The sequence below is a fragment of the Schistocerca nitens genome, chromosome 9 (genome assembly GCF_023898315.1).
Source record: "Schistocerca nitens isolate TAMUIC-IGC-003100 chromosome 9, iqSchNite1.1, whole genome shotgun sequence".
In the NCBI taxonomy this organism is placed as follows: domain Eukaryota; kingdom Metazoa; phylum Arthropoda; class Insecta; order Orthoptera; family Acrididae; genus Schistocerca; species Schistocerca nitens.
In genome coordinates this window covers 468439915-468465504 of record NC_064622.1, presented here as the reverse complement: position 1 = coordinate 468465504, position 25590 = coordinate 468439915, and positions in this window count along the sequence as shown.

Here is a 25590-nt window from a genome sequence, read left to right as displayed (position 1 = left end):
CTATTGTGGAAATCAGTTTTTTATTAACAACATTTAATAATTAAATGATCATGAATGAAAGTGTTTTTATGTAGAGAAAAGGAGGGTTTATCCTACTGTCGCTTTCAGCAATTACGGCAACTAAAATGTCCGTGACTTTTATAGTTCTTCACTCAAAGATATTGTAGCTAGGACTATGGTCCATTTCTATACTTCGATACAGTCATTCAAACTTCGTACGCTTTTACTTTCACAAAGCTAAGTGTCGTTCCGTTCTCATAATCAATTTAACGTCCCGTCGTATAGTCCACAGATCCTACTATCGGTTATTCGGCATGTAATAGAGTTTAACACAGACCGCTTCTTTCTCTCGCGCGTGCAGTTCTTCATATATTCTTAGTCCGCGACCTTATAGCAAACGAAATGATAATTAAATCCATACCCTAAGGTGTCGAGAGGCATTGATGAACATCAACGGGAACAGTTGAAAATGTGTGTCCGTGTCCCGACGGGGACTCGAATCCAGGATCTCCTGCTTACATGGCAGACGCTTTATCCATCTGAGCCACCGAGGACACAGAGGATAGTGCGACTGCAGGGATTCATTCCTTGCACGCTCCCCGTGAGACCCACATTCCCAACTGAATGTCCACACACTGCATTCGTAGTGCCCCTGCCCACTACATTCATTACTCGCGGCAGACAATCTTACCGAGTCCCGTAAGCGTTCGGGCAATGCGAGTGCATCCGCAAAGAAGAAGGAGGTCAATGGCCGGTTAGCCTTAACTATATGGAGATGGTATCTGTTCTTTCGGACATATCTACCTAGATCTCAGTATAAGTTTCAACGTACGTCAGTCCCGTATACATTAACTATAGCCACTTTTCTAGCAGTTTAACAGAAGTGCCCTGATCCCTTCCGTAGCATATCGCACGTCGCGGCTACGTAGACTTGTTCAGAGCGCAGAAAACAAGACAAGAGAACTAACAATACCCGCGCATGGTACTTACAATAGTATTTAGAAACAAAAGTAGCTGCATTGAACCCTCTTTGATTTCCCTAGGCGCTACTTTGCTGCGGGCGTTATTCTGATGAGAGATTATATATCTATAGCTTCAATTAAAACTTTTTCAGTACTATTTGGGACGTGGTATTTACTGGAATTAAGGAAAACGTTGAAGGGAAGACCGACCATCATAACTTTCTTTTCACAAAACCTGTTTGCCGCGCGGGATTGGCCGAGCGGTCTGAGGCGCTTCAGTCATGGACTGTGCGGCTGGTCACGGCGGAGGTTCGAGTCCTCCCTCGGGCATGGGTGTGTGTTTCTCCTTAAGGATAATTTAGGTTAAGTAGTGTGTAAGCTTAGGGACTGATGACCTTAGCAGTTAAGTCTCATAGGATTTCACACACATTTTTGAACAACCTTTTGAAATAATTTGTCAAATGAATAATCTTTTTCAAGAGAAATCAAAACAAAAAACATAATAATTACAAAACGGCTGGACCTGCAGCCCGCCCGTTATCGGGTGAAACAGTGGTGTTGACTGCAGCGCTGGATACAGTTTCTCTTATTATATACCCTTCTAAAACAAGATGAAAACTGCATAAGCACTATTGATGACAAGAGTTTTTCAATTACTCGAACAGATGACTTAATTTGAAAGCTGTATGAAGAAAGGTTCGGGGTTAAGATGCGCACCTGTGCTTAAAGGTTAAACATATTAGGAAACAATTATGACAATGATAAGGCTTGCTTCAAAGCAAGGAACCTTTTCATTTCAGTCAGCAACAAAGGTGCGACTGGATCAGAACCCGTCCCTCTTGACAATCTTACTCTGACTGAAGCCTTGGTGATAGTTGGCTGTTAATATTTCAAAAGTTAAACCGATTGTCAATTATGAAGGCCGCTCTGAAGGAACGTTTTAAAGCATTACGTATGAACACCTATTACAAGAAACTCAGTCGGCGAAACCACAAGATCCAGTTAAATGGTTCAAATGGTTCTGAGCACTATGGAACTTAACTTCTGAGGTCGTCAGTCCCCTATAACTTAGAACTACTAAAACGTAACTCACGTAAGGACATCACACGCATCCATGCTCGGGGTAGGATTCGAACCTGCGACCGTAGCGGTCGCGCTGTTCCAGACTAGCGCCTAGAACCGCTCGGCCACTCCGGCGGGCAGATCAAGTTAAAAATACACCAATAATGACCCATGCTTTCAAAGACAGCAACGCACAGCTCAGTATAATGTTACTGCTTTTTATCAGCAAGCAGTTCCATGGATCGACGGTGGGTTGCAGCGGTTACTGGGTGGTACCGATGAAGGCCAGGTGGGAGAGGGCAGCCAGGCCACGAGCGGTCGTCCGACACGAATGTTGCCAACCAGCCGACGGGATGATGGCCTGCTGCTTGTAGTCGACGCTGACCCCGGTGAAGTACTCCGGTATCTTTACTCTGGGCAGGCCTACCTTGCATAGCTTGTGGCTCCGACCGTTCTGACCTCATGACCGTCTCTTATCGCGACGCTACCGCCAATCCCCAAACTTGGTGCCTCCCCCTCGGGCCAACGAATCCGTATATATATATATAACCTTCTGAGGATATAACCCACAGATACCAACTCTGCCTCATACATATTGGCAATGGAGCCAGTGGTGCCAGACATAACAGTCTGTTAAAGGCGCCACGGCTCTACCCCCCCCCCCCCTCTCAAACCTGAACAAGCCTCCCCCTGGGCTAAGAACCCCTCATCCCCCTGGAATGTTTAATCTGACTGAGATGAACCCTCATAAACTTCCCCTTTCCCGTGTCCCTGACCAAAAGATTGACTGGGCTCAAAATTTTTACATAGGAAACGCGAGCAAGCTTCCAAAAACGTTTATCCTGGGAAGTCCGCCCAGGAACGTTCCTCATGTAGACAGGATCCCCTGTCTTCCCTTGAAAGGGGCGCTTGTTTCTATTATAGCGACAGGCCTGACGATCGTGAGCCTAATATCTGCCGAGCTCGCTCCATTTCTCCGTAAGAACATCCGGAGTGGTAGATGGAGGTAAAAGATTACTGATCTCCCATAATCCGGAGAGTGGCTATTTCATGGGATATGCGAGCGTTAGCATAGCTTGGTTGGGCTAGGATGCTTCATTCCGCACGGAATTAAACGCTAAATTTAACCAGGTCAAGGTGGTATCCCACTTCTTAGGCGATTTATGGTGGTAAATAATCAACGCTAACTTCAACTTGCGGTTAACCCTTTCGGCAAAGGAACCCTGAGGATAATAAGGTGCGGTGGTGACATGTTTTATCCCATTGCCAAAACAATTGTCTAAACGACCTTGCCAGAAAGTCAGGAGTTTTATCCGTAAGCAACGCCAATGGTGGCCCGAACCACCTAGATATATTAGTAAGATATGAAATGGTGATAAGAGCGGTCACACTTCGGCTAGGTATCAACCAAACAAACCTGGAGTCGTCCGCCAATACGAGAATATACGAATTGCCTTTTTTCGTCCGGAGAAGCGGGCCCACATAATCAACAAACAATTTGTCCAACCGATGCTCTTCCTGTTCCGACTGCAGCAATCCCCTCGCCAGCGAGTCACTTGGTTTTCCCTTCTTACAATCCCGACATTCTTTGACTAAACCTCTAATGTCTATATAAAGTGTCGGCCAGGTCAGCTGTTCCTTGGCCTTCTTTAAGGTTTTATGAAGACGTAAATGCCCTCCTACTGGAAAGTCATGGAAGTACCAGAAGACTGGAATCACCAACGTTCGTGGGAGACAAATTCCAGACCTACCCCTGCGGTTACACAGAATGCCGTTCTTCAGAAAATAGTCATTGGATTCCTGTCCATCTAGTATTTGCTTCCTGACCCCCCCCCCTCTCCCCCTCAAACAATGGGTCTTGTTCAGTTTTCAAATTATTAAACAGTTGGGGTACCTCGGTAAGGATCATACATACTTGGTGACTGTCCGGCGTTTCTTCATTAGGCTCGTGCAGTTGGAACATCCTGCTAAGGATGTCAGCAACCTGTTTATCAGATTCCTTATCGTGCCGAACCTTAAAATGGAAGGCAGAAATGCGGACTGCCCATCTCGCGATACACCCTGTCTTCCTTGGACGAGCTAGGACCTAACTAAGGGCCTGATTATCCGTCTAGGTCAAATCCACGAAGTTCAAGATAGAATCTAAATTTTTCCAGGGCAAATAACACAGCTAACACATCGCAATCGTGTACCGAGTAACTGCGCTTAGACCCCTCCAGAAGTCGGGAAGCAGATGCTAACGGACACCTGATATCTTTATCTTCCTGTAAAAGAACTGCCGCTGCACCAGTACTGCAAGCATCAGTCTGGACCACAAATCTTTTATTAAAGTTAAGTATGGCTAAAACCGGTGGGTTTGCAATTGCAGTCTAAATTCCTTCAGGTAGGCCGCCTGCCCCAAATGAATTTACCATTATTTCTGCGTACAAAATTTAACGGAGCTGCAAGTTGCGCAAAAGTTTGGAACAAATCGGCGGAAATAATTAGCCGTTTCTGGGCAACCTTCCTCTTACTCTGTGAATGCGGAAAATTCCTCAACCCCTTAGTACGCCTGAGTGATTCATGCTAATTCTGTACTCGGACGCCAAGTGACCCCAAAAATGACACTTGGCTCTTAGGTAAGGTTTCACAGTCAGCCCTACATCCCTGAGCCTGGATAGTACCTTCCGGATGTGCACTAAATGTTCTTCAAAGGCGGCACTAAATAGGACCACATCGTCCAAATAATTTTAGAGAGTAAAACTTTATATCACCCTAAAATTTTATCCAATAAATGGGATAAAACTGCTGCACCGGTTGAGAAACCAAACGGAACGCGGTTAAACTCAAATAAAATCCAATCTGTGGCGAAGGCAGTGAGATGCTTCGATTCCTCCATCACGGGTATCTGTAAATAAGCCTGATCAAGATCTAACACCGTAAACCGAGATGCCCCAGAAAACCAGGTGAAACAGCTGTGGACATCAGGCAGTGGCAGCGATTCCAAGATCACCTTTTTATTGAGAAAACACAGGTCGGAAATCCTGCTCCTGATCTTTAGGTATTAAGAAAACGTGGAGGTGGGCGGGAAGCATAGGGGGATGTGGACGGTCTTATGACTGTGTCTTTGAACAAGCCCTCAATTTTGTGCGCAGTATCTTTATCTTAGGTGATGACAAGCGATGTGGAGACTGGTGAAGCGGCACGTCATCCACGACACGAATATGTCTATGACTCCCAACCTGTCACAAAATACGTCAGGAAATTTTACCAAAAGTTCACTTAACTATTTCCCTTGTTGACTAGAGAGGTGGTCGACCCCAAGCAGGCACGTGTTACTACTGGTGCCACGTCCCATCCCCACATGAACAAAAGGCTATTCGATCATTGGGGGGAAATTTGAAATAAAAGGTCCAGGTACTAAATTTAACACCATACCGATCTTGCGGATGAAATCATGCCCTAAAATTATCAGGCACCAGCCCCTTAACACAAATTTGACACGCCATGAAACTTGACACACAGAGAGATTTCCACACACTTCCCCGCGCAGAGGTAACTCTTCACCGTTTTCAATAAACCACTCGTAACTAAGGAGTGACACAGAGCTACCTGAATCTAGTAACCCACACAACGGTTCGTGCCCTATAGCCGCACAAACAAACGACAAGGTACGCGAGGTGTCTGCCTGTATACACCACCCCCGCCACGAGGATGCAACCCCGCCCCAGCCTGGAGTCGTTTCTCAGCGCGAGGCGTCCCTGGAACCAGGCGTCCTCGCAGTAAATGGCCACGTGCACCGCATCTAAAGATAGCCCCTGATTTCATTGGACCGCGCTCTCTACCTATCATGCTACCTTATAGAGCGGATTTAGATAAGTCTTGATGTGCCTCCCGTTAGCTCATTTCGCTGGTTGTCGGCAAAAGACAATTTCATAACAGAGTTGAGCCGTGGAAAAAATTGTTGTTTTGAATAGCGCGTTGCGTGAAGCAGTCGCCCTCCACTTCTGGCGGTGACGCCGTTGTGGCAATCGGGCTTTGGTGTATCCTTCTGGCGGAAAAGGGGAAAGGTTGCCTGTTCACGTGCATTTAAGGGGAGCTATGAGCTCGCCAGTGTCAGTTGGTCAGTGGGAGTGAGTCTGGGTCAGTCACTCGTCACCAGTTGCTGGTCTTTCTCTCGTTCGCATTTGTGCGGCAGTTAGTGTCTGTCTGTCGTTCGGAGTGCTAGTATCTCTGTCGTTTGGATCAAACTTCAAAGCCGGCAGAATGAGAGTCTTGCCACTCCGCCAGTAACGGAACTCAGTGGTCGCCCGGTCGGGGCTGAGTTCCTGCATCTGAGTCTGCGCGTTACGCCGTCAGTCTGCTCGAGTTGCTCGGGCAACGGTCATAGGTGGTTGGATCGATCGGTTGGTCGGTCACGCACTGAGACACGAGATGACTTGTCCGCCTTGAGCGTCGGCGCATGTGAGGTCGCCACGTCAGTCCAGTGGCCCGCGCCGTATAGCGAGGGATAGTGGCTTCGCGGCCGACACGAGAGCGACAGGGGTCAACCCACGACATCGGTCTGGCCGGTGCGAGCTGCGACGCCGTGAGACGGGAGATCGGCGCGCCTTCTTGCGTCCATTGAAGCGGCTAGTACCGGACGGATCGGGAGAGCCTTGGGGGTGCTGCGCCAAGTCCTCGCCAGAAATTGTAGTTTATTAGAAGTTGATTGGAGATATGTTGTTTCGTTTACTTGTTAAATTCTACTTGTTTTCTTGGTGAGGTCACCAGCCGCTTTGTTTTGGGGCCGTCCCACCATTCTTCTCCGTTTGCCCACCCGCGGGAAGGTGGTTATTTATGAATTGGGTGGTCCGTTTATCCCTTGTGGAGTAGGGGCGGCTTAGAGCCTGCTGCGGTTCGGGTTGATCAGTAATCTCCCTGTCAATCTGCCATACGTTGCTTCTGTCATGTTTGTTGGATTCGGTGTTAACGAATTTATTGCTTGTAGAGTAACGGCCGAATTGTTGAATTATGTTTTTGTCTTGTCTATCATCTTGAGAGGCGGTATATGTGTAATGTAGAGCATGTTTGGCTAACCTTGTATATTTTATGTAAGACTGCATTTCATGGGTTTTTATTTAAATGGTTATTTTAGTATATAAAGCTGCCACCCTTCCACCAAGTGGCAAGTTAATCTTTTAATGTTAGTTCAAATGGTTCAAATGGCTCTGAGCACTATGCGACTTAACTTCTGAGGTCATCAGTCGCCTAGAACTTAGAACTAATTAAACCTAACTAACCTAAGGACATCACACACATCCATGCCAGAGGCAGGATTCGAACCTGCGACCGTAGCGGTAGCTCGGCTCCGGACTGTAGCGCCCAGAACCGCACGGCCACTCCGGCCGGCTTTTAATGTTAGTGTTTTGTACCATTTCCATCCCTCCTACGGGGTGTATAGTTTATGTGCTTGTGTGTGTTGTTGAAATTTTTAGTTTAAAGTAATCTGGTGTGTTGCAGATTTGCTTTCAGAGGTTGTTGTGGGCGATCGTGACTAGGGCCGTGTCAAAAGGGAGCGGCAAGGTTCTCAGCCCGAAAGCTCATACTGTCAAAAATTTGTTCTTTCTGCCTCTGAATAAATTGTAACGATATTAAGAGAGTGCTTTCTGGTTACTATTTTAAATCAATTTCTAAAAAAAGGGGGGGTTTTAGGAATAATATTTCCATTTTTTGAAAGAAATTTGATTTGTTTTCATCAGTTACCTACTGGCAACTACTTCCACGCTCACATAGTGTGATTAAATGTGTTAATGTACTTGATGAATCACTAGTAAATAAAGTAAATTCTTAATAAAAAGTTTTGAAAGTAAATGCACCGTTCAAGAGTTAACAAGATTCTCTAATTCACGAATTGTCACCGGACGAGGAAAGAGTGCGATCCGAGACGTATGTTCAGGCCGAATACCTTCCAAGACATTAGCAACTAAATTCGCCTCGGGAACATCCATAAGCAGTGCCTATACTGCCTTATGAACCCGCTCTACATACTCAAACAACGATTCGTGGGCGCCCTGCACGCTGTAGGTCCGATAGCTTACCCTCCACGGTCGATTGCCTCAGATGCCCGATCGTCTTACCCTGCTCTAAGGTTTCGGATAGCAGATTACTTAAGCTAACCTGTAGAGTGCCATAAGTACTACGTCATGGGGGAGCCTTAGTGCACCAGCATGCGACTCGAACTAGCAGCCACAATACCTGTTGTAAATTTTCTAAGGTTTCAACTGACAATTGGCGAATACTATTCGAGAGACTTCATCGGGTTAGGGAGGCGGACAAAATATTCCCCATACCGATAACTTAGACCTGGAGCGACGGATCCACATTCAGCTATTGTGTTGTTAGAAACATATTCTGTATTATTTGTATCAACCTCACTTTCAAGAACTAAAGCTGCAGTTTGGATTTGCAAATGAAACAAAAGAGTATTTAACTGAATGACACGTGCTAACTGCTCAGGGCTCGGTTCTAGAAGTTTACGATCCGTTACTATATGGTCCAGGGGGACTAGTTGTGCATAAACGCGCTTCACCTACCTCACGGTTGGTTGATTATTTTGGAGAAAGGAGAGATGTTCTTGTAACTGTTGCAATCCTACTGAAATCGTCTGTAAATTTTGGCACACCTCGCCGACCGTGCTGACAGAAACGGAGAGTGGCTCCGACAACGCCGCCAGCTACCCCGCCGTTCTGTGAACATTTTGTTGCCTAATGCTCAGTTCATACTCGAGTTGATCCCGTTCTAGGTACGAATTACCGGGACACTGACGTGGATTCATGGTGCGGCTGTGGACGAAAGAGGATAATTGGACAATGTTCCAAAGAATAAAGTACAAAATTGAAACTGAAGAAGGTTGCGTGAAATGAACACCCCCCCCCCCCCCCCCCCGGTAGCAGTCCGACAACCACGCCCTGCTACCAGTGAGACGTGGTGTAATAAGCTGAATGGCGAACACTAACTTCACTTAACAAAGGCTTATTCAGCACTTGCACATACAAGAGTGCGGAGCGAACTGCCTCCGGCCAGAACATATACAGAACATTCCAGTACAATGATTCTTGATATTGGTGAATACTTCTAGAATGTATTCGAACCGAATATAGAAATTAAAATTGTAGAGTCCAGGTGAATTTTGAACTCATGACCCTCCATGCAACAGTTTAGTATCATAAGCACTAAACCATGGTGCTACTCAGCTTCTTCTGCGACATTGCTCCCTCCTTAAGAGAACAGGTCTCGGTGTTACGTCCTCCTAGTCCGGGAACGAGTCATCGGTCCTGCATACTCCTGAGGACTGATTCTCACCATGGCGGTGATCTTCTTAGAACTTCTTTTGCCACTACGCTCTTTGTCACCTTTCCGTTTGTTGCGTGGGTTGCAGGATACTTATAGGGCTTCATTCGAAGGACGTGGACCATATCTCAGACCCTTCTCGTGTCGGGGTCGAAATCTTCAACTTCATAACTAACATCAGATAACTCCCTTACAAACTTATAAGGTCCAAAGTAGCGCCCGAGGAGCTTCTCAGGGAGACCAACCTTCCGAACAGGAGTGAAGATCCAGACGAGGTCACCAGGCTGGTAGACAACAGGGCGGTGGCTCACGTCATCCCTTCGGCGATCGTTTTCTTGAACCTGCAGCGTGCGGAGTCGAGCTAACTGCCGAGCTTCCTCAGCTCTGGTTAACAACTGGCCGATGTAGTCGTCGTCCACGTCATCACGATGTAACGGAAACACAGTGTCCATCGTCGTAGTCGCCTCACGCCCATGCACCACGAAAAATGGCGTAAATCTTATGGTGTCTTGTTTGGCGGTGTTGCAGGCAAACGTCACGAAAGGTAACACCTCATCCCAGTTGCTCTGCTCAACATTGACGAACATTGATATCATGTCGGTCAAGGTCTTATTAAGGTTTTCAGTAAGCACGTAAGTTAAAAAAATATATAAAAAATAAAAAATTCTTTATTCAACCAATAATATCATACATGATAACCTACCTCCTCATACATTAGTGGGTCTTGAGATCTACAGTACACTGAATAATATTTAGCAGCATTTACTAATTCTAATTTTTACCTTCTTCCACGCTACAGGATATGATATGTTAGTTTTTCAATGGGTAAGAAGTAATCTCTATACTCTAATCTAACTACACTCCTGGAAATTGAAATAAGAACACCGTGAATTCATTGTCCCAGGAAGGGGAAACTTTATTGACACATTCCTGGGGTCAGATACATCACATGATCACACTGACAGAACCACAGGCACATAGACACAGGCAACAGAGCATGCACAATGTCGGCACTAGTACAGTGTATATCCACCTTTCGCAGCAATGCAGGCTGCTATTCTCCCATGGAGACGATCGTAGAGATGCTGCATGTAGTCCTGTGGAACGGCTTGCCATGCCATTTCCACCTGGCGCCTCAGTTGGACCAGCGTTCGTGCTGGACGTGCAGACCGCGTGAGACGACGCTTCATCCAGTCCCAAACATGCTCAATGGGGGACAGATCCGGAGATCTTGCTGGCCAGGGTAGTTGACTTACACCTTCTAGAGCACGTTGGGTGGCACGGGATACATGCGGACGTGCATTATCCTGTTGGAACAGCAAGTTCCCTTGCCGGTCTAGGAATGGTAGAACGATGGGTTCGATGACGGTTTGGATGTACCGTGCACTATTCAGTGTCCCCTCGACGATCACCAGTGGTGTACGGCCAGTGTAGGAGATCGCTCCCCACACCATGATGCCGGGTGTTGGCCCTGTGTGCCTCGGTCGTATGCAGTCCTGATTGTGGCGCTCACCTGCACGGCGCCAAACACGCATACGACCATCATTGGCACCAAGGCAGAAGCGACTCTCATCGCTGAAGACGACACGTCTCCATTCGTCCCTCCATTCACGCCTGTCGCGACACCACTGGAGGCGGCCTGCACGATGTTGGGGCGTGAGCGGAAGACGGCCTAACGGTGTGCGGGACCGTAGCCCAGCTTCATGGAGACGGTTGCGAATGGTCCTCGCCGATACCCCAGGAGCAACAGTGTCCCTAATTTGCTGGGAAGTGGCGGTGCGGTCCCCTACGGCACTGCGTAGGATCCTACGGTCTTGGCGTGCATCCGTGCGTCGCTGCGGTCCGGTCCCAGGTCGACGGGCACGTGCACCTTCCGCCGACCACTGGCGACAACATCGATGTACTGTGGAGACCTCACGCCCCACGTGTTGAGCAATTCGGCGGTACGTCCACCCGGCCTCCCGCATGCCCACTATACGCCCTCGCTCAAAGCATGCTACCAGTGTTAAAGACTGCGATGGAGCTCCGTATGCCACGGCAAACTGGCTGACACTGACGGCGGCGGTGCACAAATGCTGCGCAGCTAGCGCCATTCGACGGCCAACACCGCGGTTCCTGGTGTGTCCGCTGTGCCGTGCGTGTGATCATTGCTTGTACAGCCCTCTCGCAGTGTCCGGAGCAAGTATGGTGGGTCTGACACACCGGTGTCAATGTGTTCTTTTTTCCATTTCCAGGAGTGTATTCTAGAAGCTACCTCCTGCAGCGTTACAGGCGTGCCAGTGAATGTATAAACCTACTTTTCGGCCTTGCCCACCGAGCTAATGCCAGTGGGCGTGCCCCTGGCACCGGGTTGGCCTTTAGAAAATCGCTGCAGGTGCTGTTTAATGATATTCTATCTGCTTCCTACTTAAAAATTGCCTATCTACTAAGTCATTATCGGTGTGCACTTGCCAAATCCGAGATGTTTGTGCACCTTCCCCCTGTTCCAGGACGTGGCGGATTCCTCCTGTTACGGCAATTCGCCAATCCACGCCCTGGCGGAATGGGATAGGTCGTAGTGTGTCATATAGTGATCAATAAGTCACAAATTTTCGCTATGCTATTCCCGCAGGACGTTTGCCGATACCTCGCTGGTAAGGTGGTTTATGATCTCGAATGTGGTCGGGTTCCTAATTAGGTGATAAGTATTATTATTTGGTAGCTGGTGTCTTAAATCAGTGGCTACATCATCGAAAATAGGACACTCGTAGATCATGTGATCCGAAGTGTCCATTTCAGCTCCACAGTCGCACGAGGGGATAGCCCGAACCGGCAAAGATATGACGGGTACGGTCCATGAGCTGTGAGGAAGTGCAACAGTCCTCACTAGGTTGCAAATGCGAAAGTTGGAGGCGTTCTTTAATGTTTGGCATCAGTTCGTGAGTCCTTCTGCCTGTTTCCTCTCTGTCCCAGAGTTCTTGCCATAGTTATTCTTCTCTTCTTTTGAGTGCAAACTTATCCCCCACCCGCAAACCCAAAATGCTTTCAGTTTCTTCTCCTCTTTTTACCCGATACCAAGCTGCCTGTTCCCGAATTTTGATGTCCAGGGGACACACCCCCATAAGTATCAGTAGTGCCCCCAGAGATGATCTGTATGCTCCACTGGAATGTAGAAGCATGCTGCGCTGCAGCCTCCTCACGACCATAGCAGGCACGACCCTCGTGAGCCCGTGTGCCCAGACTCCGGATCCGTAACCCATGATGGAGGCAAGAATGGTGTTATGATATAACTTTATGAGTTCTGGTGTAAGGTGAAATCTTCTGTGTCCTCTCATGATGAGGTTGTTCAAAGCTTCTAATGACCTTTGAGTTGTCCCTTCGATATGCTTAGCAAAGCTCCATCTCTCATCAGTCCAAATGCCGGGCCTCGCGACGCGGAATTACTGGTGAGCCCCCGATCCTCACTGTTGTATTTCTGGCCAATTGGCCTTTCAATAGTTAGTGTTGACTTGTTGGGCGCTATTGTCATTTTCGTCCAGTGGCACCATTGTGTGAGTATAGTTAATGCCCTTTCAATCTTAAGGTCTAGATCTTCGCGACTCCGGCCGCCCACCAGCAGGAGGAGGACGTCGGCATACGCTATCGCCTCTAGCACATCAGCACTGCTCTCCAGGCTCTGCAGGAGAGGCTCTATGTTCCAAAAGAGCAGCCCCAGGACAGAGCCCTGTAGACACCCCTTTGTAATCTTCTTACCAATTCGCCTGCCAGGGGACGATAGCCAGACCTCCCTTTCCATACAATAACTCCTAAGACAGCCATATAGTGGCCCTGGACACTCCTTCTCCCGCAAGCAGGAGAAGAGCGAAGGCCACCACAGGTTGTCGAAGGCGCCACTGATATCGACCATGATGCCAACTATGTACCTGTGCGCGGACGACCCACAGTACTCGGCCGCCAGGGCAATTGCGTCAGACACAGATCGCCCTTGCCGAAAACCAAATTTCCTGTCGCTCATCCCACACAGCACTTGGTGTGCCGTCAGTCTGTTATCTGGCAACCTCGCCAACAATTTGTCCAACAGGTCCAACAGACAAATTGGTCTGTAGGACTTTACTTCTTCTGGGTCTTTATCCTGTCCTTTTTTGATTATAACCACATTGGCCTGTTTCCAGATGGAAGGAAACGTTCTGAGGCGTAGGGCCTCATTGTAGATTCTTGATAGAGGTGTTACCAGTTGAGGAGCGAGGTATTGCACTACTTCCGCAACAATGCCGTCTGATCCTGAGGCCTTTCCTCTCTTTAATGATTTTATGTGCGCCGCCACTTCCTCTTCCGAGAATGGATAGTCCATCGTGTTATTCCTGTGTTCTTCCTGCACTGTCAGCCTAATTAGGCGTTGCTCCTCTGTGTCTTCTTCAGTTCGATCATCAGGGAGCAGGGAGTGGCGAAAGCAGTTTCCTGCCAAGACCCGGTTTCCATCCCTGACCGTGGAGAGCACCATTGGCGATCTAATTTTCTCCCTTACTGTCTTATAAGAAATTCCCCAGGGATCCGTAGCCAATTGGCTTCTCACATATTTCTCCCAGCCTGACTGCTCGTAGTTCCTTCTGGAACTGCTCCTTGGCTTCTCTGTACGTTTGCAGCCAGCGTTGTTTTTCCTCCCAGACGTCACTTCGCTGATAGTACCTCCTCGCCCTCCTGACTGACGCATCTGCCCTAGTTCTGCAGACCATGGAGAGGCCGCTACGGCTCTCCTCCTGGTTGGTACAGCAGATTGGTGATTGCGCCCACCAGCTCTTCGGCGTGTTTATTGACGTCTTCATCACCCTCTGGCCATGTCGGGGAGTCAAACTCTCCTGCAAGGCGCTCCCAGTTACTCTTATAGTAGTTTAGCTGTACTTCCCACCCTATGTCCCAGTGGCACTCTTTATCTGAGATTCTAAAAGTAATTAGATTGTGATCACTAGTTGTGTCTCTGTCTCCGATCAAATTTTCTACGTTAGCAGTGGTATTGGCTGTCATCAACATAACGTCAATGTTCGTTCCGTCACCCCCGCCGCCCTTGTAGGTGGTGGTGGTGGTGGGGGGGGGGGGGGGGAGGTTCCTGGTCTATTAGCAATGAGAGGCTGTAGAGACTATTATGTCTCTTCCAGCTTGCCTCCTCTTTCAACCCGAGTGCTACTGTGCCATAGGGGGTGCTGTGGATTGGCAGGAGACCAACCCACTAAATTTAGAGGAAGCCGAAATGCACGCGTTTTAGCTCACGCAGGCTGGCGTGAGGTCTGGAACAGGACAAGGAAATTAGAACTAAGAAAAAAGGAGGTAACTGGTAGAATACTTAACTTTAATCCATTAATGTTGAACGTAGCTCTTGTCTGTACATTATTTACAATATCAATAGTAACTGAACATGGCTCCTTGCTAGGTCGTAGCAAATGACGTAGCTGAAGGCTATGCTAACTATCGTCTCGGCAAATGAGAATGTATTTTGTCAGTGAACCATCGCTAGCAAAGTCGGTTGTACAACTGGGGCGAGTGCTAGGAAGTCTCTCTCTAGACCTGCCGTGTGGCGGCGCTCGGTCTGCAATCACTGATAGTGGCGACACGCGGGTCCGACGTATACTAATGGACCGCGGCCGATTTAAAGGCTACCACCTAGCAAGTGTGGTGTCTGGCGGTGACACCACAGGGGGGATTTGGCATTCACGCCTTCCAACACTACAATCTTTCTCCCTCTCAGCACTGTACCCGCCAGCGAAAATTGGTCAAGATACACTTCAATGTCTGTGGCGTACTGAAAGTATCAGATATATGATGCCAATTGGTGACTGAAGTTCTATGACATTATAATGATCGTCAGAGAGGTGTGAGAGCACTGATAACCACGGTGCCCTATTGGTTACTATAATGGTGGGTTTCAGGTCGTCTCCGAAACTAGATACCTGCCAAATCATGGCAGCAAAAGCTATGTTCCCTGCAAGAGAGTATGGCTCCTGCAAACAGAGCACTTCAAGGCTCCTCTCCTCAACCACTCTCCGAAGCTCCTGCATGACCAGCCTGCTATTGTGTGCATTGAGCTGTCCTATCTGAATCTCTGTAGTCATGGGAAGTATGTGTGTACGTAAGATTCAAGAAGGGTCTTCCTCCAGTCATAGGCTTTACCTTCTGCAAGTAATGTTAGGAATTACAACGTTCTTTGTAGCTTTAACTTTGTTAACTTTTATTTTGTCTTTAACAGGATTTACCGTTGTTGTGAATATTTCTTGAACGTTTCTAGTGTCTTGACTGGACAAGGTTCTCAAAAAGACGGCCATGTTCGGTCTTTGTGATACTTTTACTATCGTTTCTCTTGTCGTTTGGCTCTTAGGTGTAGCTTGAGCTACTACACCAGCCCATGATTTTGTTGGCTGCTTGCGCAGCCTTTCATTTTCCCTTTGGAGTTCCTCAACCCGCCCCTCGAGCTTCGCGTGAGCGATGGCCCAGCAGGCGAGTTCGTTTTTAAGAGTCAGGATCGCAGCCTGGCTTATCTTACCATTTTTTAAATTAGCTTCCAGGTATTGTGTGATCCTGGTATGACTCTCACAAATGCTTTCCTCGATCTGCCCTGAGCCCCCTTGTGGGGAGGCAACAGAAAGCAATGAAGCCCTCGAAGACGCACTTGAATCGCTTGTCTCTGCGTCAGCCATCTTGTTGACAAGCGAAAAAGCATTGGGAGCCCTTCTCTTGCCCCGGACCAGCTCCTCTGCCATGCGGGGAGGACTGCTGCAGCCCGCCCACCGGCCTCGCCCCAAGGCCAAGGGCACTCTTGAGCTGCCAGGGTCAGCACGCCAACTACTGGAGGGATGACCAAGTTATTCTTCAGTGTTATGCTTCTCTTACATTCCACTACAAGATCCATGGGTTGACGCATGGCATGACACGTGACAGTTACCTTTCTAGCGCTGACTGCAGGAATGATCACTTCATGCAGCACACATTGTCTCCACACACTCGGATGCGCATCTTCCTGTCCACAGTATCTCGTCTAGCGTAATTTTCGAGAGACCACAGTCTAAACCAGCCTGAGCAGCTTTCAAAAAGTCCCATCAGAAAATGACATCATGACTACACACTTGTAAAACGATGAATTCTAAGGGCTGTGTATGGCCAATTATATTCCATGAATGACACATCTTCCTGTAGGTTTTACATATTTCCCATTAGCCACCTTCAGCAGAGATGTTTTGCTGTCGACGAATACGGTTTTCTGCAACTGGCGACGGTACTTCTCAGAAATGACTGAATATGGTGCTCCAGAGTCCACAAGAGCTTGGGCTGGTCGGTCATCCATGAGGATATCGACGTAGCTCCCTATCATTTTTGTAGTGATCGACGGCGGCGGATTTTTCTCTTCGGCGGCCTCACCTCCAAGGAAGGTCGCACCCTTTAGTTTTCCAGGTTGCGGTGGCTAGATGATCGGCTGGAGCTTCTAAACGGCGATGGAGACCTCGATCGGCGTGTTGGGAAGTGTCCTCTCCAGTGGCTAGCTTCCGGCCATGGTGACCTACGTCGTCCTGCACCCACATCTTCTTGCTCATCTTCGTCGTCCCGGAGTTGGCGTCGGCTAAGATTGGTCTGCTGTCTTCTGGCGCGGGCGTCATCAAATGTCTGCCACCTTTCTCGACAATAGCACACCACGTGTCCCGGTCGTACACTGTAGAAACCTACTGGTTGGCTATCCTGGGTCTTCCAGACGTCAGTCTTCCTTGGTGCCCAAACAGGTTCCTCGTGCGGCATTGTAGGAACGTAACTCCACCTGGGTCTCAACTTTTTCACCGTTTTAAAGGGAAATGAAGGACGACAGATTGGGTTCAATGTCTGATCCACTTCCTCCCTTATGACCTCTTGAAGTGTCTCGGTTTTTTGTTCGACGTGCAATCCAAGAGCTTTTTGAACTTCCTCCCCCCTCCATTTTGTTTTCTTTATTGGATTTCGCGAATCTGCACGGCCAGACGCGTGTGACCCTATCGAACACGAGCTCCGGGCCAGAGATCAATCGAACTGCCCATCGTGTCCAGAGCCACCGCTCGTGGCTACTGTTCAAACACTGAGACAATCGGCCCCTCAGTTCAGAGGTGTGTAATTGTTGGCTTCCGACTGAAACGAGGTCATCCATACCGGGGCTCCTGTTCAAACTCTTCTCCGGCAAAACTGCCAGAAGGCACTGCCGCCGAGAGGGGCACGCTAAGACCGACCTAAAGCGGCTGCCGAAATTTAAAATTACGAGAGTTAGAACTTTAATAAAGTCGGCACTGCCGTAGAGATGCAATGCAACACAATCAAGTAACCTCTCTTTTACCACAACTTAGTGACATACATTCCGAAGATAGCAAGAACCGACAAGTGCGAGAATTATAGTACAATTAAAGTACAATGCATGCAAGTTACTGACTAGAATAGCACACGGAAGAACGAAAAAGTAAATTTAGAGTGTGAGATGACGATCAGTTTGGCTTTATTAAACGTAAGTCACCAGAGAGGCAATTCTGACGGAGATAATGGAAGCAAGACAAAAGCAGAATCAAAACAATGTCAATTGGTGCTAGATCGAAATTCTCAGAGAAATAAGGGTAATATACAAAATGTACAGGACCCATGAGGGACTAATAAGAATGGAAGACCAAGAACGAAGTGCTCGGATTAAGAAAGGTGTAAGACAAGAATATAATCTTTCACCCTTACTGTTCAATCATTCGTCGAAGAACAATGAAGGAAATAAAAGGAAGGTTCTGGAGAATAATTCAAGAATAATTCAAATTCAGGGTGAAATGATTTCAATAATAAGATTCGCTGACGACATCGTTACCCTCAGCGAGAGTGAAGAAGAATTAGTGTCCGATTAGAGGAATGAACAGTTTAATGAGCACAAAAAATGAACTGAGAATAAATCGAAGAAAGACGAAAGTAATGAGAAGTAGCAGAAATGAGAACAGCGAGAAAATATCTGCAATATTGATCACGAAATAGATGAAATTAAGGAAGTCTGCTACCTATGCAGCAAAATAACCCGCGACGGACGGAGCAAGGAGGACATAAAAAGCAGACCAGCACTGGCAGAGAAGTCTACTAGTATCAAACATTGGCTTTAATTTGAGGAAGAAATTTCTGAGAATGTACGTTTGGAACGCAGCATTGCACAGTAGTGGAACATGGACCGTGGGGAAACCGGAACAGAAGAGAGTCGAAGCACTTGAGAAGTGCTGCTACAAAAGAATGTTGAAAATTATGTGGATTGGCAAGGCAAGGAATGAGGATGTTGTCCGGAGAATCGGCGAGGAAAGGAATATGTGGAAAACACTGACACGAAGCAGGGACAGGATAGGAGGACATCTTAAAAGAGATAACCTCCATGGTACTAAAGGGAGGTGTAGAGGGTAAAAATGTAGAGGAAATCAGAGAGTGGAAAACATCCAGCAAATAATAAAGGAAGTAGGCTGCAAGTGCTGCTCTGAGGTCGGTACAGGATAGGTATTCGTGGCGGGCACCATCAAAGCAGTCGAAAAAAAAAGTTACACACGCCTACCTCACCTCAGCACTGGTGCACTCTCCGTTCAATCACGCGTGTGAGTAGTTACTAGAAGAGCAAAACCTCGTATAGCGGACGCTCTAATGCCGTACTGTCACGGTGTTTTAGAATCAAGAACCACATTACTGGGTAAACATTGTTTGTGTCAGAGGACAGACAGTACGAAGGTGTCCTCAAGATCCTCAGAAGGCCTGCCGGTGATAAGCATCGCCTTACAGAATAGTGGAAAGGCAGGTAAAAGCCTTCAACGATGGACGCCAGAATGTGGCAGACATTCTTTAGCCGGGTTGCCCCCGCCTCAGTGAAGGTGAAGTGTCCGCTCTTAGCGTGTTTCTATACGGTAATCGGCGCTAAACGGTTCGTGAGTTTTCCCGAGAGAGAGGATCAGGGCATACGTCTGTGCTTCACGTTCTGAACGAACGTGCGGACGTAAGAAAAATTGAGTTGAGACAGGCTTTACACGGTTTGACGTATGTGCTCAACCGGCTACGTTACGACGCTGCTCGCACTCACTTTGAACGCTACGAACGCGAAGGAGAGATGTCCTGACGTCGTATTGTTATGCTGGCTCAGATATGGGCAAAATATTAAGAACCACACCTATAAAGGTAACGTGGAAGCTATGTGATGCTCATGTGCGACGCTGATGGTATTACAGAGGGTGTTACAAAAAGGTACGGCCAAACTTTCAGGAAACATTCCTCACACACAAAGAAAGAAAATATGTTATGTGGACATGTGTCCGGAAACGCTTACTTTCCATGTTAGAGCTCATTTTATTACTTCTCTTCAAATCACATTAATCATGAAATGGAAACACACAGCAACAGAACGTACCAGCGTGACTTCACTGTTACAGGAAATGTTCAAAATGTCCTCCGTTAGCGAGGATACACGCATCCACCCTTCGTCGCATGGAATCCCTGATGCGCTGATGCAGCCCTGGAGAATGGCGTATTGTATCACAGCCGTCCACAATACGAGCACCAAGAGTCTCTACATTTGGTACCGGGGTTGCGTAGACAAGAGCTTTCAAATGCCCCCATAAACGAAAGTCAAGAGGGTTGAGGTCAGGAGAGCGTGGAGGCCACGGAATTGGTCCGCCTCTACCAATCCATCGGTCAACGAATCTGTTGTTGAGAAGCTTACGAACACTTCGACTGAAATGTGCAGGAGCTCCATCGTGCATGAACCACATGTTGTGTCGTACTTGTACAGGCACATGTTCTAGCAGCACAGGCAGAGTATCCCGTATGAAATCATGATAGCGTGCTCCATTGAGCGTAGGTGCAAGAACATGGGGCCCAATCAAGACATCACCAATAATGCCTGCCCAAACGTTCACAGAAAATCTGTATTGATGACGTGATTGCACAACTGCGTGAGGATTCTCGTCAGCCCACACATGTTGATTGTGAAAATTTACAATTTGATCACGTTGGAATGAAGCCTCATCCGTAAAGAGAAGATTTGCACTGAAATGAGGATTGACACATTGTTGGATGAACCATTCGCAGAAGTGTACCCGTGGAGGCCAATCAGCTGCTGATAGTGCCTGCACACGCTGTACATGGTACGGAAACAACTGGTTCTCCCGTAGCACTCTCCATACAGTGACGTGGTCAACGTTCTCTTGTACAGGAGCAACTTCTCTGACGCTGACATTAGGGTTATCGTCAACTGCACGAAAAATTGCCTCGTCCATTGCAGGTGTCCTCGTCGTTCTAGGTCTTCCCCAGTCGCGAGTCATAGGCTGGAATGTTCCGTGCTCCCTAAGATGCCATGCGACGGACGGTGGATGCATGTATCCTCGCTAACGGAGGACGTTTTGAACAGTTCCTGTAACAAAGTGAAGTCACGCTGGTGGGTTCTGTTGCTGTGTGTTTCCATTCCATAGTTAATGTGATTTGAAGAGAAGTAATAAAATGAGCTCTAACATGGAAAGTAAGCGTTTCCGGACACATCTCCACATAACATACACTCCTGGAAATTGAAATAAGAACACCGTGAATTCATTGTCCCAGGAAGGGGAAACTTTATTGACACATTCCTGGGGTCAGATACATCACATGATCACACTGACAGAACCACAGGCACATAGACACAGGCAACAGAGCATGCACAATGTCGGCACTAGTACAGTGTATATCCACCTTTCGCAGCAATGCAGGCTGCTATTCTCCCATGGAGACGATCGTAGAGATGCTGGATGTAGTCCTGTGGAACGGCTTGCCATGCCATTTCCACCTGGCGCCTCAGTTGGACCAGCGTTCGTGCTGGACGTGCAGACCGCGTGAGACGACGCTTCATCCAGTCCCAAACATGCTCAATGGGGGACAGATCCGGAGATCTTGCTGGCCAGGGTAGTTGACTTACACCTTCTAGAGCACGTTGGGTGGCACGGGATACATGCGGACGTGCATTGTCCTGTTGGAACAGCAAGTTCCGTTGCCGGTCTAGGAATGGTAGAACGATGGGTTCGATGACGGTTTGGATGTACCGTGCACTACTCAGTGTCCCCTCGACGATCACCAGTGGTGTACGGTCAGTGTAGGAGATCGCTCCCCACACCATGATGCCGGGTGTTGGCCCTGTGTGCCTCGGTCGTATGCAGTCCTGATTGTGGCGCTCACCTGCACGGCGCCAAACACGCATACGACCATCATTGGCACCAAGGCAGAAGCGACTCTCATCGCTGAAGACGACACGTCTCCATTCGTCCCTCCATTCACGCCTGTCGCGACACCACTGGAGGTGGGCTGCACGATGTTGGGGCGTGAGCGGAAGACGGCCTAACGGTGTGCGGGACCGTAGCCCAGCTTCATGGAGACGGTTGGAGTGGTCCTCGCCGATACCCCAGGAGCAACAGTGTCCCTAATTTGCTGGGAAGTGGCGGTGCGGTCCCCTACGGCACTGCGTAGGATCCTACGGTCTTGGCGTGCATCCGTGCGTCGCTGCGGTCCGGTCCCAGGTCGACGGGCACGTGCACCTTCCGCCGACCACTGGCGACAACATCGATGTACTGTGGAGACCTCACGCCACACGTGTTGAGCAATTCGGCGGTACGTCCACCCGGCCTCCCGCATGCCCACTATACGCCCTCGCTCAAAGTCCGTCAACTGCACATACGGTTCACGTCCACGCTGTCGCGGCATGCTACCAGTGTTAAAGACTGCGATGGAGCTCCGTATGCCACGGCAAACTGGCTGACACTGACGGCGGCGGTGCACAAATGCTGCGCAGCTAGCGCCATTCGACGGCCAACACCGCGGTTCCTGGTGTGTCCGCTGTGCCGTGCGTGTGATCATTGCTTGTGCAGCCCTCTCGCAGTGTCCGGAGCAAGTATGGTGGGTCTGACACACCGGTGTCAATGTGTTCTTTTTTCCATTTCCAGGAGTGTATTTTCTTTCTTTGTTTGTGAGGAATGTTTCCTGAAAGTTTGCCCGTACCTTTTGTTACACCCTGTATATACAGATTTCCAAACCTTAACTAAAATAATCGACGCTCGCACTCAAGTCGCAAAATAAGCCCTAATACAATATCGCAAAGTCACTATTTTCTAACTGCTTGCTTTCACCTTCAGATCTACTAATACAGCAACGCAGAGGCACTATTACCTTACTACCATCAGATGAAGACTTCACATGATAGCATCACCTACCTCCGACAACAAAATGGAAAATCTCCAGTCACACCGAGGTACGGAACACCTGCAAACGATGAAAAATAAAATCCCACTGAAGATGGTGCAACTGCAGTGAAACGTGTTTTCCTAAAGGCGGACCCTATCCAAAAACATACGTATTTCGAGCTACACTTCGTGATGTCATAAAATCACCGTCCACCAGAAATCAATCCTGAACTACACTATACCGATGCCACTACTGCTAGCTCAGACAAAATTCTAAGTACCCACACAAATCAGTGACTTGACGCTTTTCGCCCCACAAGGTGAGATCAAAATAATAACAAATCGGCGTAAATATCTTTGAAACAAGCCAATAACAACCTCGCAGAATTCTCCTAAGCGAGTGTAGCGTTTGACCGAAACACTCCCTAGTCTAATACCGATCCGGACTGACCTTAGTCCGGCTACGAACCAACAGCGACTAACTAAATTTGTTGTCGGCCAAACCGAGAACCATTTACAATGGGCGAACATAGCACGCTGATTCTCCCTTTTAATAACAGCTGTTTTACCCTTTGCGGCTGTCGCTGAAGTCTTGAGGTGGCTAGCTGCGCCGTAGATGTTATCTTTGTCACAAGCCCCAACTCTGAAGTGGTGCGTGCGTGGTAAATTCGCTGGCTTTGACCGAATTCTGCTGCTTAGATATTTTCAGGTGACAGTCTCTAGAATATTTTACTAAAATACATACACTAATTTACCTCTCATTTCTTTTCATAACTGCAAATTGTTATAATAAGGTTCGGCGACACCTACTAATAATGCCGATTTTACCACACAAATTTTGGCGCATTAGACCACAGTTCAGACAAATATCTTCAGAAAAGACTTTTTAGTAGTTACATTTATATTCGATAGTATCAAATTTTCCTTCTTCAGAAACGTATTTCCCCTCATCGTCAGTTTACATTACATATCCTTTGTACTACGGCCATTATCAGTTATTTTCCTGCCGAAACAGACAAACTCATCTGCTACTTTTAATGTATATGGCTTCAAATGGCTCTGAGCACTATGGGACTTAACATCTGTGGTCATCAGTCCCCTAGAACTTAGAACTACTTAAACCTAACTAACCTAAGGACATCACACACATCCATGCCCGAGGCAGGATTCGAACCTGCGACCGTAGCGGTCACGCGGTTCCAGACTGAAGCGCCTAGAACCGCACGGCCACACAGGCCGACTTTAGTGTATAGTTTCCAAATCTACCTCAGCATTCTTTCCATTATCATTGCTTTCCTTTTGTCCGCTCCGTTCTATTGTCCTTCCCAGACCATTGCTGTCTCCGACAGAATTGCAATGCCACTGGCAACCTCAAAATTTTCGTTTCTGCTTCCTGAACGTAAATTCCTTTACTAAATTTTGCTTCGGCTTTCTTTACTGCTTGCTGAACGCACAGATTGTATAACACCTAAGATTAGCTTCAGGCCCGCCGCACTCCCTTCTCATCACAGCTTCCCATACTTGTTCTTTCACTCGTATGACTGGCGCCTTTTTTCTGTACAAGTTGTACATAAAACTTCCCTTCAAGTACTTTACCATTGTTACCTTCAGAATGTAAAATACTGTATTCCAGTTAACAATCTGATTTGCATGAGTTGCAAATAGCTTCCATTATTGAAGTGGTAACACCAGTAAAATAGGACATTTTCATCCCCCAATAATAGCCCCCACGACAAGGTATCGTAAGGAAGAACTGTAATCGCTTTCTGAGTTTGAGCTGTAAATTGTCCTCAAGGGTGAACGGACAAAGTAGGTTAACAATGAAGGCGATATGAGATCCTCCTATCGGGTGTGAAGCCGGAAGCCGTGGACTAAGTGGGAGCTTGCATGGCAAGTGTAATTATGGTTGCGTGAGCGCGCACTGGAGTTCCTGCGAGCACACGATGTGGGAAAACACACGCCAGAGTTCGTAATGAAATTAGCGGCACAAAGTTACCGTCGCGCAGGTGCAGTGGCAGCCACCGGATAGCTACTTGCTGGCCGCTGGACCCCACTGTCCGCCAGTAGAAGCGACCTCAGCGTGGCTCGCATCTGGTGGGTTGCGAGTCTGGATTTCACGTTTACTGTCATTCTGGAGACTATAATACTAAGTGAAAAGTTAGCCCGCCCGGCTAGCCGCGCGGTCTACGCGCTACTTCCCGAGCGGGAAGGCGTGCCGGTCCCCAGCACGAATCCGCCCGGCGGATTAGTGTCGAGATACGGCGTGCCAGACAGCCTGTGGATGGTTTATAAGGCAGTTTTCCATCTGTCTCGGCGAATGCGGGCTAGTTCCCTTTATTCCGCTACAGTTACACTGTGTCAGCGATTGCTGCACAAACACTTTCTCCAAGTACGTATATACCATAATTACTCTACCACGCAAACATTTAGGGTTACACTCGTCTGGTATGAGGCGTTCCCGGGCTGGTCGACTGGGGGCCGAACCGTACAATAGCCCTGGGTTCGGTGTTGGGCGGCGGCGGAATGAGTGGACTGCTGTGGCCTGTTGTCGGGTTGTGGATCACTATGGGCTACGACGGGACAAAGCCTGAATGAGATTTTCATTCTGCAGCGGAGTGTGCGCTGATATAAAACTTCCTGACAGATTAAAACTGTGTGCCTGACCGAACTCGGGACTTTCGCCTTTCGCGGGCAAGTGCTCTACCAAGTGAGCTACCCAAGCACGAGTCTCGACCCGTCCTCACAGCTTCAATTCTGCCAGTACCTCGTCTCCTACCTTCCAGACTTCACAGAAGCTCTTCTGCGAACTTTGCAGAAATAGCACTCCTGGAAGAAAGGATACTGCGGATACATGGCTTAGCCACAGCCTAGGGGACGAAGCCTTTCCGTCTTTTCTAGGTTCTCAGTTCAAAACTCAGTACACAATACACAAGTGAAAAGTTAAGTGCACGTAACGTATTTGTATACTCAAAGACAGAAGAATAAAATAAACGGCCCGCCACGAAGGTATTATCCGAGTGGGACGAAAATTGGTAAATGTGACGTACATGTGCTGACACACAATGGATTACAATTTCAGT